The 14,935-nt window shown below is 41.4% G+C and overlaps 1 protein-coding gene across 4 annotated transcripts in view; it reads right to left on the bottom strand.

Annotated features, from left to right (window-relative positions):
- The window catches only part of LOC123763219 (uncharacterized), a 34,379-nt gene that overhangs the window by 16,304 nt on the left and 3,140 nt on the right, over positions 1-14,935 (bottom strand). Inside the window, exon 1 of one of the 4 annotated variants that reach the window (XM_069303032.1) lies at positions 7,094-7,228. The exons of 1 other annotated variant lie outside the window; for it this stretch is intronic. The gene's annotated coding sequence lies outside the window, so the exon portion shown is untranslated. Of the gene's footprint in view, positions 1-6,890; positions 7,044-7,093; positions 7,229-14,935 lie in introns of those variants that run through there. 2 more of the 4 variants (XM_069303033.1, XM_045750275.2) reach the window with 2 other exon arrangements.

The raw sequence follows: 14,935 nt of genomic DNA, 5'->3' as shown, positions 1-14,935 counted from the left end.
GCGAGTATAAGAAATATTGCCGGAACAACCGTGGACATTTTCAAGAGAAAACTAGATCATTTTCTTCAAGAAGTGTCGGACCAACCGGGCTGTGGTGCCCGACCCATTCCATTTCGGAGGCTAAGTATCAATACAATGCGAAAACTGCCAACCAGAAGGAAAGAGGGAGGGTGCCAGGGAGCCTCCGGGGCTCACCCAGAAAATGGCATTTCATTACATTCAATGCTGGTTTTCTGTGGGGAGCCCCTTCAGCTCCCTGGAGCTACATAACCAACGATAAGGAAAAGAGGGACCTACCCGCGAGGCGGCCACCACAAGCTCCTCAACTTCAAGGTGAGATAAGCCACACATGAGCACCCAGGACCAGGAATGTTGACCAAATAACGGGCAGCCAGGACCCTGTTCGACCTCCAAAATCCCCGCACCTGAATATCAGACCAAGACATACAGTATTACCGAAGACGGCAGCCAAAGCTGCAAACCTCCTAATGTCATCAACGGGCTCACCATAGCCCGTACTACTTGGGACTTTTTGTTCCAGGTAGGGAATCTTTAACAACAACAACAACAACATCCTAATGTCATGGGCACGAGGATAGACTGCAGGCTGGCTAGACTTAACCCCGCGGACAACCTGGGAGACCCAAGTCCTGGAACAGGGAACGAGTGAAACTGGATCAACCCTAAGCACATCCCCGACCACAGAAGCCGAGTCATGCAGGTAATGGCAAAGAGCTGCAACTGGACACAACACATGATGCACCCCCGGCCTGACCAACCAGCACAGTCCCCATGGCACAGTGGCAAGACGATTGCCTGGCATTTCGCGAGCGATTTGTCCTGGGTTCATATCCTGCCGGGGAGGATTTTCTTGTCGCAAATCTTTAACTGTAGCCTCTGTTTACCCAACAGTAAAATGTGTACCTGGTTGTTAAACGATTTGACGGGGTCGTATTATGGGGAATATTTTTATTAAGGACTTGCCGAAAACATTATGTGTGCTAGTGGTTGTACAAGACCTTAAGAACTCTTAATAGAGTGACATCTCGGCTTACAAATGCCCCTCTTTATGAATTTTTCAGGTTATGAGCCAAATTTCTTTGTAAAAATTGAATTGGTTTACGAGCTTTGCCTTGAATTACGAGTTTGTTGATACACGTATAGGTCGACGGAGAGTGACGGAGAGTGAGAGAGCTTTTTTCGTTTCTGAACATAAAAGTAATTATTATATATCATGCCATGGGCCCCAAGAAAGTCAGTGGTAAGGTTCAATCTAAGATAACACATGTGAGGATGACCATAGAGAAAAAACAAGAGATCATTCATAAACATGAAAATGGTACACGAGTTGTTGAATTAGATAGGCAGTACAACAAATCTTCAGGGGGAGGAGGAGGAGGAGGCAGTAGAGGATGTCCCTTCCTCATTAATTAAGAAAATGTGTGCAGTATGGGAAGAACCGCAAAGTTTTACTGAAAAGACTCGCCCAGGTAAAACACTTTAGCAGGCCGTTGCATTGACTTTAATAATGACAATGTGATGTCTCACTACAGACAAGTGTTAAAATGTAGGGAAAAACAAATGTCTTTAGACAGATTCTTAGTAAGACAAGCAAACAGTGAGCCACAACCAGTTCCTAGTGGTATGCAGGCAAAACGTAGGAGAGAGTGTACCCCAGAGAAGTCATCACTGCCTGATGTTGTAATGGAAGGGGATTTCCCTTCCAAACACTAACACCTTCTCCCCCCCCTTCCAAATCATCTTCCATACACCAACAAGAGTTATCAATAAGGGTAAGTTATAACTTGTACATACTATCGTACTAAATATTTATGTGCATTATGTATGAAATATATTTTGAAGTTAATATTTTTGAGAGTGTGGAACGGATTAATTCAATTTACATTATTTCTTATGGGAAAATTTGTTTCGGGTTGTGAATTTTCGGGTTAGGAGCCGTCTCTAGGAACGGATTAAATTCGTAAACGGAGGGGCCACTGTATATATAAATAAATAAAAATAAATAAAATAAAATCTATGACCCAGGGACCCCTCAGGAAAGCAGCTGTCTTGTTCTTTGCCAGAAAAGGAGGAGAAGGCTGCAACCGAACAAACCGACTACCAGGACCAAAGGAGTAGAAACCCCTGCGCTGGAGGAGAGCATGAAGCTCACCGACCCGACCCCCGGAGGCCATTGCCAACAGAAATAAAGCCTTGGAAAAACAATCTTGAACCGAAGGGGCCACCACGAACTGAGGAGAAGAGAGATAGGAGAGCCCCCTGTCCAAGGACCAAGACGGCTCATGAGCAAGCTGGAGATGAAACAAAGCACGATAAAGCTTACAGAACAGAGCAGAAGTGACATCCACCCTGAAAGCAAGCTGCAGCAGCTCCGCCAGTGCCGCATGATATGAAGTAACAGTATTAGGCACCAAATGACGGTCCTGAAAAGACAAGATAACCTGATCAGAAAAAGAAGACAACCTACAAAGAGAGAGAGAAAAGGGCGAAAAGAATGGCAGGAAACTTCATAATGCCACCGAGACAATGCTCTCAGGTGGGATAGCATCAACAAAGCCAACCGATCACCATTCAAATGGCGATAAACCCTCATCAAAAGAACCAGAAGTGAAGAGCAGTGGAGAAGACAGAACCAGCCATGTATCGGACCAGCACGATCTGCTGGAAGAGGCAGAGCCACATTAAATGCCCCGGGTTTGGACACCAAGCAAGCAGCGCCTGAAACCAAGGCTGGGCCGATCATGAAACGCCAAGAAAACTACTCTCCCGGGGTAAGACTCCCAACTGAGTCAAACCCAAAGCAATAGCTGGACCGGGGGGAAGAGGTACAGGTAGCCCCACCTCGACCAGTCCTGCCAAAAGGCGTACACCGCGAATGCTCCGCGGTCGGGGAAGGGCGCCACATATATCGGGAGATGCCTCGACCAAGCCAATGCCAAGAGGTCCAGGACCCCGTACGTCCACCAGAGACAACTGAAGGAGTTGGCATCGACCGTCCATTCCATGGACAGGGGAATGAACCGAGACAAGCTGTCCGCCAGGAAGTTGAGACACTCCCAGGATATGAACCCCACAGAGAGCCAAACACACAGAAACCACCAGACGAACCACTCATGGCGACCAGCCACAAAGAGGCAAGAACCGAAAAGAACCTGCATGGTTCAGGTAATGAACCACCAGGGAACAGTTCGAATAGAGCCGAACGGTCGAACCCCGAGTGACCCTAATCCTCCAAAGTGATATCCAGAGTGCCGCAAACTCCCACACCGTCCTGTAAACCCGACAGAAGGATGAACCCCCCCCCCCCCTGGTTGGCCTGGTGAGCACTGGTCACAAAGCCCCAGCTGAGAGATGACTTATCCGTGAACACAACGAGTGAAGGCTTGGGTAGGAGCCAAGGCATTGAACCCAAAAAAACCCAAAGAGGAAGCCTGCGATGCAGCAACCGATGCAAGGGCCACCGAAGGCCGAACCCAACAATCACGAGAGAGGCAGAAGGGGACGTCCCCAAAGGAACCAGAACAAACACCAAAGCCAAACTCGACCCAGTGGGTAAACTAGCACAGGGAAGGTCAGACTCCCGCACAACTGCTCAAGCAACCACCGAGTGACCCAGCAACCCCCTAGAAACAGCTGAAGGTGAGACCACAGCCACAGCAACGCTTCTAGAGAGGTAGACATGGAAGTGGTCCGAGAATCCCAAACAAAACCCAGCCAGGGCTGAATCCGGGACGGAACCAGTTGGGACTTCCTCCAGTTCACCAGGAACCTGAACCTGGCAAGTTGGGACAGAACCACACCCCTGGCGAGTAGACCCATCTGGGAGCTCACACCAGCCAGTCGTCGAGGTAGGCCAGATCCCGAACCCCTGACAGATGCAGACGGGTCACCACGACCCGGTAAGACGAGTGAATATGCAAGGTGCCAGATTCAAGCCAAAAGGTAGGCAATGAAAGTGGTAAGCCTGACACCCCACCACAAAACCTAACCAGTCCCTGAACCCCGGATGAATGGGAATGTGCAAATACGTGTCCCAGAGGTCCAGGGACACCATCCAGGCACCTGGCTCCAGCAGAAAGTGAACCTGAGACAGAGTAGTCATCCAAAAGGAGGGGCAAGAAATCCAGGGGTTTAGACGGGACAAGTTGAGAATGAACCTCAGATCTGCACAGTCCCACTTTGACACTGAAACAGGTGGGAAACTCACCTGAGGGACGGAGTCGTTTTGACCACTCCCAAGCGCACCCATTTCGAGATCATCCAACGAAGCGCAGGAAATGAAGCTGGCCTACCAACCTCGAAACCCCTGAAGGAGGAGGAGCCACCCAACGCCACCACAGGACAGAGGATACGACACAAAATGACCACAAATCGTGGGACCAGGCATGAGCAAACAGAGCAAGGCTCTGCCCCATCAATGGGGCGGGTCGTCTCGTTGACGGGACGACCCACGAAAAGGCCAACGCCTTTTATGAGAAGCCGGCCGACGAGCAGAGCGATCATTGTACAGACCAGACGACGCCCGCTCTGAAGGAAGTCCTGGCTCAAAAACTGACACCAATGGCCCACCTCGACCTGTGAAACCCTAAGCTCTGGCATGACCCTTCCGTGAAACTGCATGATAGCAGTCTCCACAAATAGCAACTGACAAAAAGGGACAAAAACCTAAGAGCCAGGGCCCAAGCGGATTCCAAAGAGAGCAAGCACAGCCTGCCGGCATGTGAGGTGAAAAGCAAAGAACAGAAACACCACCTCCTTGAGAATCGGCGCAAACAACTTCAACAGTGTAGCCAACGCCCTAGCCGTCCACAGGGCTAACAACACTGCAAACCAGGCATGATAGGGTGGATCTCATCGAAACCTTTAAAATACTGCACTGAACAAATTTGACGATGTTGATCCAGACAATTTCTTCAAAAAGTTATATGTAACCCGAACGAGGAGCAACAAATTCAAGCTCAACAAGCCACAATGTAGGACTGAGAACAGGAGATGCTTTTTCATCCACAGGGTTATATAGCCATGGAACTGCCTACCCGCCGAAGCGGGTCCTGAAGAGTAAATGCCAATATTGGATTTTAAAATACAACTATAAAAGATCCTCCAGGCAATCCACAGAACCTCTGACAAGCCACCAGCTTCCTGTCCTCATCGAGGTCACTAGTATTAATGGTCCTCAGGTAAATTCAGGTAAATATTTGGCTTCACTAGAGGAGTAGGTGTTGCCAACTGCATAGCAACATTACTAGGAACAGTTAACTCAGGTTCAGTTATAGTAATCTTTCATGGTCTAGTTAAAGTATCCAAACTTGCAAGCACAAAAGGAATTCTACTCACACTAATCAAAAAATGGTGTCGGAGGAAACATGCTAACATGGAACCCAGATTATCGTAGTCACAGGAATGCCACAGAAAGTCACTGGAGTAAAGTTGCAAGGCCAAGTGACAGAAAACTAATTGCATGAGAATGGGACGTCAGAAAGGAGAGCGGGTCCTTAGCCTTAGTCTTTTTAACATCTTAATGGAAAACCTCGATGCCACGACATTTGCAGAAGATTTTTATATATATATATATATATATATATATATATATATATATATATATATATATATATATATATATATATATATATATATATATATATATATACAAGAGTTGTTACATTCTTGTACAGCCACTAGTACACGTAGCGTTTCGGGCAGGTCCCTGGAATACAATCCCCACGAAGAATCGTTTTTACAACCAAGTACCCATTTTACTGTCAAGTTAAACAGAGGCTACAGTTAAGGATTTGCGCCCAGTAAATCCTCCCCGGCCAGGATACGAACCCCATGACAAAGCGCTCGCAGAACGCCAGGTGAGTGTCTTACCACTACACCAAGGAGACTGATAACCATGAGGTTACGGACTAACTGACCACGGAGGTTAAATTGCCAAGCTATGCTGATGATATAGCATTAGTCATCACAGGTCCTTTCACCTTTGAATAAAACACAATTGGTGCTAAAGAAACATCTGAATGCAGCATTTCACAGGTGGCGAAATCAGAAATCACACGCGGTTTATTCAGGTCCTGCCTGAAACGCTGTGCATATTAGTAACTTTAGGCAGAGTATATACTAGCTCTATCTGCAAATCGAATATTATGTTTGTAACTCAATATGTGTGCCCCAATTGTTATTTGCTTAGCTAAATGAACTAGAGGGTTCAGTTCCTAAACCGATTATGTGCAACAGTAATCCATTACACCACTGCCCACGGGATGGGTATGGGGTGCATAATAAAGAAAGAAATTGAATTGAAACAATAAAAAAAAATTAGGGCAGGGCAAGGAACATAGTTTCTGACATTGGATAGACTGCCTACTGCTTTAGAATCTTTTTTAGTAATATTTTGTATATGACAATGGAAATTGAGTTTGTTATCCTTATGATCACCATGTGGGGGCCTGACGGCTGAGTGGACAGCGCTTCGGATTCGCAGTCCTAAGGTTCCGGGTTCGATCCCCGGCGGAGGCGGAAACAAATAGGCAGAGTTTCTTTCACCCTGATTTACCTATTCACCTAGCAGTAAATAGGTACCTGGGAGTTAGACAGCTGCCACAGGCTGCTTCCTGTGGATGTGTAACAAAAAGGAGGCCTGGTTGAGGACCGGGCCGCGGGGACGCTAAGCCCCGAAATCATCTCAAGATAACCTCAAGATGACCTCAAGATAACCTCAAGATGACCCAGGACCTCCCATCTACACTGCTGGCAACTTGGACAATATCTGGCAAGGTTGTGCTTCACAGTAAAGGCCGCCACTCACAAATATGGTGTTCAAAGAGAAAACACAAAATACTACTGCTGAATACGGACTACGGGCTCACCATAGCCCGTGCTACTTGCAACTCTTTCTTCCAGGTAGCAAATCTTGAACAACAACAACAACTGCTAAATAACTTGTCAAATAAAGTGTAAATCCACCCGAGAGCGGTCCATAGAATTACCCCAATCGCCCAAAACAGGCCAAAACTACCCAAAACGTATTAGCATTACGTAAGTAATGAAGAAATATGGTATATTTACTTACTATAATGTTGGTGCTACACGTAGAACATGATCAAACCTATTTTTTCTCTGAAATAATCTAATTTCATAACGAAATGAGACGTAAATATGTGAGAGGTGACGCCATAGGAAGTCGACGGTCCAAGCGACAATTGTGTGGAGCGACTTATCCAAGAAATATGGTCGCCAGGAGAGTGTTTGCTGCCATATCAGCCTCCTGTACACAGTGATCCAGTCCTTTTCGTTCATTGAACACCGAACCCTACACGCCCTCTGATATATTGCTTAATTAACAAATATTCACAAATAAAGATTATATTTGTATATGTTATCAGAAAGGCAGATATAAAATAGTTTTTGTGAATCCATCACAGAGATTATACCTTATTAGAGAGGAAAAATATTCATACTTTAAACAAGGCTTCATGGCCGACGCTCTCCTTACCGATATGGGAACTATGACCTTCCGAAGATCAATGTTAATTTAATCTAGATATTGTAATAAACGAAGTTTTCTATGTCATCATAAAGACATAAATATAAGCTGCATGTTAATACTTTGGCATAAATATAACTGAATTGAAAGTCCGGACACATGAATAGTCGCATTAGGTGAAAGGAAATGTACCCAACCATTTCCATTTACCCAACCAGTTTGTGCACCCTATACTCATCCTCTGTGCGGTAATTTATTGTGCATCCCATACTCATCTTGTTACCAGTAGTTTGTGCAACCCATACTCATCCTGTGGCCCGTAATTTATTGTGCATCCCATACTCATCCTGTTACCGGTAGTTTGTGCAGCCCATACCCATCCTGTGACCTGTAATTTATTGTGCAACCCATACTTATCCTGTGACCTGTAGTTTATTGTGCAGCTAATACTCATTCTGTGAGTCATAGGACATTGCGCAACCCTTTCTCATCGTGTGAATCTTTGTTTACTTTGCTCTCCATATTCATCCTCTGCGCGATAGTTTCTTGTGCAACCCATACCCATGATGTGAGTGGTAGTTTATTGTGTACCCTATATTCATCCTGTGAGTATAGGGTTCACAATTCTTGTTTGGATTCTTGTAATGTTATTTGTCTATTTGTAGTCACAGTATTTGTGCGCCCCTTGAGGGACTTGAATTAGAGGGGGGTTGAAATAGCCTAAGCTACTCTATCCCTTTGAGATTTATTTATTGCTTATCTCAATAAACATACTTGAACTTGAACTTGGGTACACAATGAGTTCATTTGTACTCCATACTCATCATCAAGAAGTGTATTTTACCAGCATTGTAATATAAATTAAGAATAAATGCTTAACTGGATTACAGACCCATAATCAAAATAAGAGTCATCACTAATTATCATGACAAATTCTCTAGGCTACACTTCCGCCTTCGACAAGCTGCCGCCGGATGTGGGTATAGTTTATTGTACACCCCCGCACCCCCAGTCCTGGAAGGGCGGGCATTGGGATGTGGACATGTGTACCATTATTCCCCCCCCCCCCCCCCCCCCACACACACACACTCGATCCTCTCCTGTTAATAATAATACTAATAATAATAAAAATTAAAAATAATAACGTTAATAAATATTATAATTAAAACACTTACTGTAATACCCTAGTGCTTGAATGAAGGTGAAGGAAAGACCCAATAAATGTGTAAGTGTATTAAAAACCAAATTTTCGTTGGGTGAGCTGGCAGGTGAGCACCACTTGCCAGCTCACCCAGTAATGAACATCACCTGCACACTGCACCGAACCACTTGCCAGCAGGTGCAGAAGTACGATGGAGAGAGCAAAGTATACCATATTTCAAGTATAATATTAAAGATATATTTAGGATTTAATGTTTTCGTATAAAGTTTCAATAATACCTTTATTTGATTTTTTTGTATTATTTTCTACCACAGACGTGGCCACACATTAACAATGCTAACCATCATATATACATTTTCTTCAGTCCGCCATGGACTCTAACCCTTTCCACTACCGCCCACAAGATGGGTATAGGGTGCATAATATAAGAACTAAACTAACTCCATTGATAGGGTTAGAGATTTGTTAAACATATAGTTCAGGGATTTATTGAACAATCAACCACATAAGGTGATTGTAGTGTTTTTAAAATGCTAGGCTAAGCTACATACGTAAATACATAAATACACAGATTTACGTATTCCCTACATAAAGTGTTCGATGTGTCTTTTACATAGTGTCATTAACGTGCATTTACAAAGGTGAAATTGAATTCTGAACACATACATACACATATATTTGTCTCTTTTACTCTGACAGGGTGAGATAACTGATAGAGAAACTAGTGTGCAATTAAGCACTTAATCACTGAAGGTGATTAAGGTGCTTTCACAAGCTCAGGTTATAGAGTTACATCACATACATTCATTGTATAATTGATACGTTACATCGTCAATCTAGGGTACAAGTTCAATATATCATCAAGTGTTCCAGTACTCAAATAGTAATTACACAGTTTAGCATAGCGCTTCATTCATGTATGTAAGAGAGAAGATTGTTCAAATATATTACATGCACATCCGGTACATCGTCCACCTTCTTCTACAGAACCGTCGGTATAGCACTGATACACATCGTTACCCATACTCTGAGTACTTTCAGTGATGCTTCACAGTGTTAACTGTTTTAATAATGTAGAGTGTACATTATCTTTCTTGGGTGCATTTACAAAATCAACTGCTAGATCCAAGTTATCCCATGGAGTAATTGGTTGATTAATCGTTAATTGAGTTGGGTACATATTTAATATTTTGATGGAGTTGGCTACCTTGTAGAACCAAAATGCATTCACGCCGAAAACTGTGCTAATAGACAAAATTATGGTAGAGATATGGGTCTATAATTATCTGAGTGTGCTTTGGGGATGGGAACAATGACACTGTCCAATCATCAGGTAATACTCCTTCACTTAAACTCATTCTGTACAACACTAAAAGTGGATTACCTGGTACTTGTGAGACTAATCTCAGTAAACTGTAAGTAATACCGTCCTCTTCAGGAGCAGTTGACTTATTTGATTGTGCTACACAGCCTTCCCGGCTTGGTGCCTTCTTTGGTAATTACTTATCAAAGGCAGCTCCATACGAGGAGCTGCCTCGTATGGGCCAATAAGTCTTTTGCAGTTACCTTCATTCTTATGTTCTTACTTACATTTACTGATCTTTATCATCATCATCATCATTTACAGAAAGAAATTAACATAAAAAGTAGTCATTTTAATACACAAAACAGAAGTAGATATTATGTAAATTATGATGCAGGATAGGATCACTATTAAGAACTTAATTATAAACCACAATATGTTTTATATCGTCAGAAATTCTGATACATACCATATATTTTCAAATATTTACAATTAAAGTATTTATTTAGGAAATAAGTATTTTAGTTACCCTAGTTAGCTCTGAGAACACACATTGTTGCAGCAAGAATTTCTTCCCACTAATCTGAGCGATGCTAATGACCCATTGGACTTGTCATGAACAACAATCAACTACAGCACCATCTATATCAGAAGATATTCAAAATATTCTTGATGTCATTCAAATTGTCAATACGAGAACAGAATACATAAGAGTTAGTTTAGTGATGTCAAAGGAATCATATTGACTGACCGAGCCCCATTGTAAATATCCGTGGCTTCCTGACCATAAAGGTACCGCCGCGGATAAGGGTAAGGAGGGTACCGTCGAGGGTAAGACACCGGATGTACCCCATATACAAGCCACACTAGCTATTAGTTCATATAAGCTGACAACTTACCCAAATAAACATTACTTCCTAATTATATATATATATACATATATATATATATATATATATATATATATATATATATATATATATATATATATATATATATATATATATATATATATATATATATTATGTAAATTATGATGCAGGATAGGATCACTATTAAGAACTTAATTATAAACCACAATATGTTTATATATATATCCTACTCACACTCATCCTAGCACAGTAATTTATTGTGCAACCCATACCCATCCTGTTACCAATAGTTTGTGCAACCCATGCTCATCCTGTTACCTTTAGTTTATTGTGAAACCCATACTCATCCTATGAATGGTAATTTATTATGCACCTCATACTCATCCTGTGAGTCATAGGACATTGTGGAACCCTTTCTCATCGTGTGAATCTTTGTTTACTTTGCTTTCCATACTCTGCTCTCCGATAGTTTCTTGTGCAACCCATACCCATGATGTGAGTGGTAGTTTATTGTGTACCCTATACTCATCCTGCGAGTATAGGGTACACAATGAGTTCATTTGTACTCCATACTCATCAAGAAGTGTATTTTACCAGCATTGTAATATAAATTAAGAATAAAGGCATAATCTTATTATGTACCCATAATAAAAATAAGAGCCATCACACTATAATTTTCATGACAAACGGCCTAGACTCCACTTCCGCCTTCGACAAGCTGCTGCCGGAGGTGGGTATAGTTTATTGTACACTCCCGCACCCCCAGTCCTGGGAAGAGGGGCATTCGAATGTGGACATATGAACCATTACCCCCAACCCTTCCCTCTTAATAATAATTGAAACACTACACTACACACTATATGTTCATTTAATATTTCAAGTATAAGACTCAAGATATATTTAGGATTTAACGATTTAACATTGTCTCAATCATACCTTTATTGCACTTTATCATCATTATTTACAGAAAGAAATTAACATAAAAATGTAGTTAATTTTAACATACAAAACCGAATTTGAACATTGTTAATTTTGATGCAGGATCACTATTAATAAGAACTTAATTATAAACCACAATATGTTGTATATCATCAGAAATTTGGAAACATAATATATATATATATATATATATATATATATATATATATATATATATATATATATATATATATATATATATATATATATATATATATATATATATATATATATATATATATAAATGGAAATTTAGCACATTTAAATAATGTTATTAAGCTTAAGAATAAATTACATAAAATTAACATAGTAAAATGACTGGGATACAGATGGATCAGTAATCACATTACAAGTCCAATTATTTCCTAACTGAAGTCTGTAACGCACTATCATGTCATATTTCATAATACAAATTAGGTAAGAGATATGCAATATCAACACAAAATCGTCAGCTACTATTTCCAAAACACATTTATTATATAGCATTAAACTGCTCTTTCACTTCGGGGGCGCTTACGCTGATATGGTTTTTTGGCAATTCCAAATGTTTTTGGGATTGAAAAAATTTTGTTTTTGTCATACATTTTAGTATTTTCATTATAAGGTTTTCTTGATATAAAGCACCATAAGTAATCTCTCTTTTCATCTTTAGTTTTTTGGTCCCAAACTTCCTTAGGAACCAGGTACTTATCTAAATTGGATGATATTATATAATTGCCTTCTCCGTGTAATGCTCTCCTCAGATCTAGCATTTGGAGCGTTGAAACATTGCAAATTTTTTCAATTAATTCTGGCAGTTTTTGGGGTTTCCAATCAATAGTCAGTTTCAGGATATGGTTTAGTGACTCACAATTGTTATTAGTCCATAACGTGTCCATTTTGGCTTTTGCGTGAGGTACACACACATAATTCCATAAAGAAGATTTCAAACGACTATCAAAATAATCTTTGAACTTTGGGTATTTGTAAAAGTTAAATATGAGATTGTTGATTCCCCTTTCAAACTGATCCTCACAAACACTTCTAACTAACCCATTTGTACCAAATATTTTCTTTTGGATACGAATCCTATCGGTGTTCGTGCATCCAATATTATCCGTTAAATAGTGGCGAACATTTTCTTTCAGATGGTTACTACACAATAACAATGTTGCCTTCGGAAAACAACACATAAGTGCCTTTCTTAACGCGATTTCCTGATCACTACCAATCATTACATTCGAGTTGTTAATACAGTTATCGAGTTTGCCTCTTAGGTGGGAGAAAAATGATAAGTAAGTCTCGTATTCACCATCCCAGTGTAAATACATGGGCCCGAGGAATATAGGGTTGCTTGATTTTTCTTTTGTTACTACAGTAGTGTTCTTGTACACAAGTGTTGTTAAATAACAAGGGCCAAGATTGAAAGTCCTGTCAACACCGATAACATTAGGGTTTTCCATTCCTGCAGCACACAAATGTTGCTTGAGATCTTCAAGTTGTTCCTTGGAATACAGTACCACACAGGGGACTTTGTTCGGCTTAATAATTATCTTCTTTACATAATCATGGGTATTAATCATGCTAATTACATGTAAAACGTCATCAGCAACATTGTGCCTATGAATAGGTTTGCGTTCCTTTATCTTGTCATGATATTTTTTACTCCTTACCTGTTGGAAGTCTCTTGGGGCTAAACATGATTCTTCCATAAGCAGATTTTGATAAACCTCTCGTGGAGGTTGGATCTTAACCATCTTGCCTATATTTTCTAAAACTTCAGGCCTGGTCCGAACATATGGAATGTTGTTTTGTGAATTTCCATGCATCGTCTCTCCTGTTTGCTTGCCACAGTATTCTACAATAGCTACAGACTCCAGCTCTTTAATAACAGTTACTCTTTTCTTAAAGCTTTCCTGCCCTTTGAGGACTGTGTAATAACGGTGCATTGTGATGAGAGTATCTGGGGAGGGCTGAGGTTCTAAGGGAACCCACTGCGTTTTCCCTTTTGATAATACTCTTTTACAAAATATCTCATTTCTCAAATATATTATCCTCAAACGATTATTATTATCCCATATGAATAAGGAGTTCACGGTAGTACCTCTGGCACTGTTCCACACTCCACAGTCGTCTGGAAAGGTCGACCGTGTTTTGGCGCCCTTAGTAAGATTATGTGAATTGTCAGCCACATAAAATGTATCTTCTTTAGGCCCATTTGGGACACTTTTAAACACCTTGTTCTCTCGCAAATGCCAATAGACTTCTTCTACAGCTAAAAATTTTCCATTGCGAAGCTTGCCAGAGCTTTCGCTATCGTTATCAGTCGACAATTGAGGTTTTTTTAACAAAGTGTGTGTCTCCTTAAAGTCATACTGTATTTTGGACACAAAAGTAGTAAAATCCTTTCCGACTGGAGTTGATGTATACATAGGGGGTACAGATAATGGTGATTGACACAAACTTAGAGGTGTGGATGTAATAGTGCTTAGTAACTGGGTACTGTTTATGGATATGTGACCCAGTGGAGGCAAGGACATTAATGGAACAAAATGGTTAGATGTCCATGATTTATCCCCTTCCTTGAGATTGCCGCTCCACATAATATAAATGGGATCCTGCCTGTATCCCTCACACCGAGGGATACAGGAGGGATACGTTGTTGTTCTTCATCTGTAGTACTGAGCTCTACACATATGGGTAGCTTTGCCGCAGGCTGTTTACTGCTCTGAGAAATAAACATAAATCATCATGCCTGGAGCCCGCGGTGCCCGGCGCCTTGCTGTGGGAAGTCAGAGATGTTTATGATTCTGGTCTAGGAATACCGTGGGATTTCACCAAAATGTGTTGTATACAATGAAATGATTATACATTGCTATGTTGTGAACATTGTATACAGTACCTCAAGATATAAATCCCAAACCACTTAACTAGCTACCAGATACCTAATTAATTCCCTACTCTCTGTAAATGTCTTCCTGGTGTGTGTGTGTGTGTGTGTGTGTGTGTGTGTGTGTGTGTGTGTGTGTGTGTGTGTGTGTGTGTGTGTGTGCGTGTGTGTGTGTGTGCGTGTGTGTGTGTGTGTGTGTGTGCGTGCGTGTGTGTGTGTGTGTGTGTGTGCGTGTGTGTGTGTG

This window comes from Procambarus clarkii, chromosome 49, assembly GCF_040958095.1.
Source record: "Procambarus clarkii isolate CNS0578487 chromosome 49, FALCON_Pclarkii_2.0, whole genome shotgun sequence".
NCBI classification, from domain to species: Eukaryota; Metazoa; Arthropoda; class Malacostraca; order Decapoda; family Cambaridae; genus Procambarus; species Procambarus clarkii.
The sequence above is the reverse complement of the archived record's forward strand: the minus strand, read 5'-3'. Positions and strand labels throughout refer to the sequence as shown.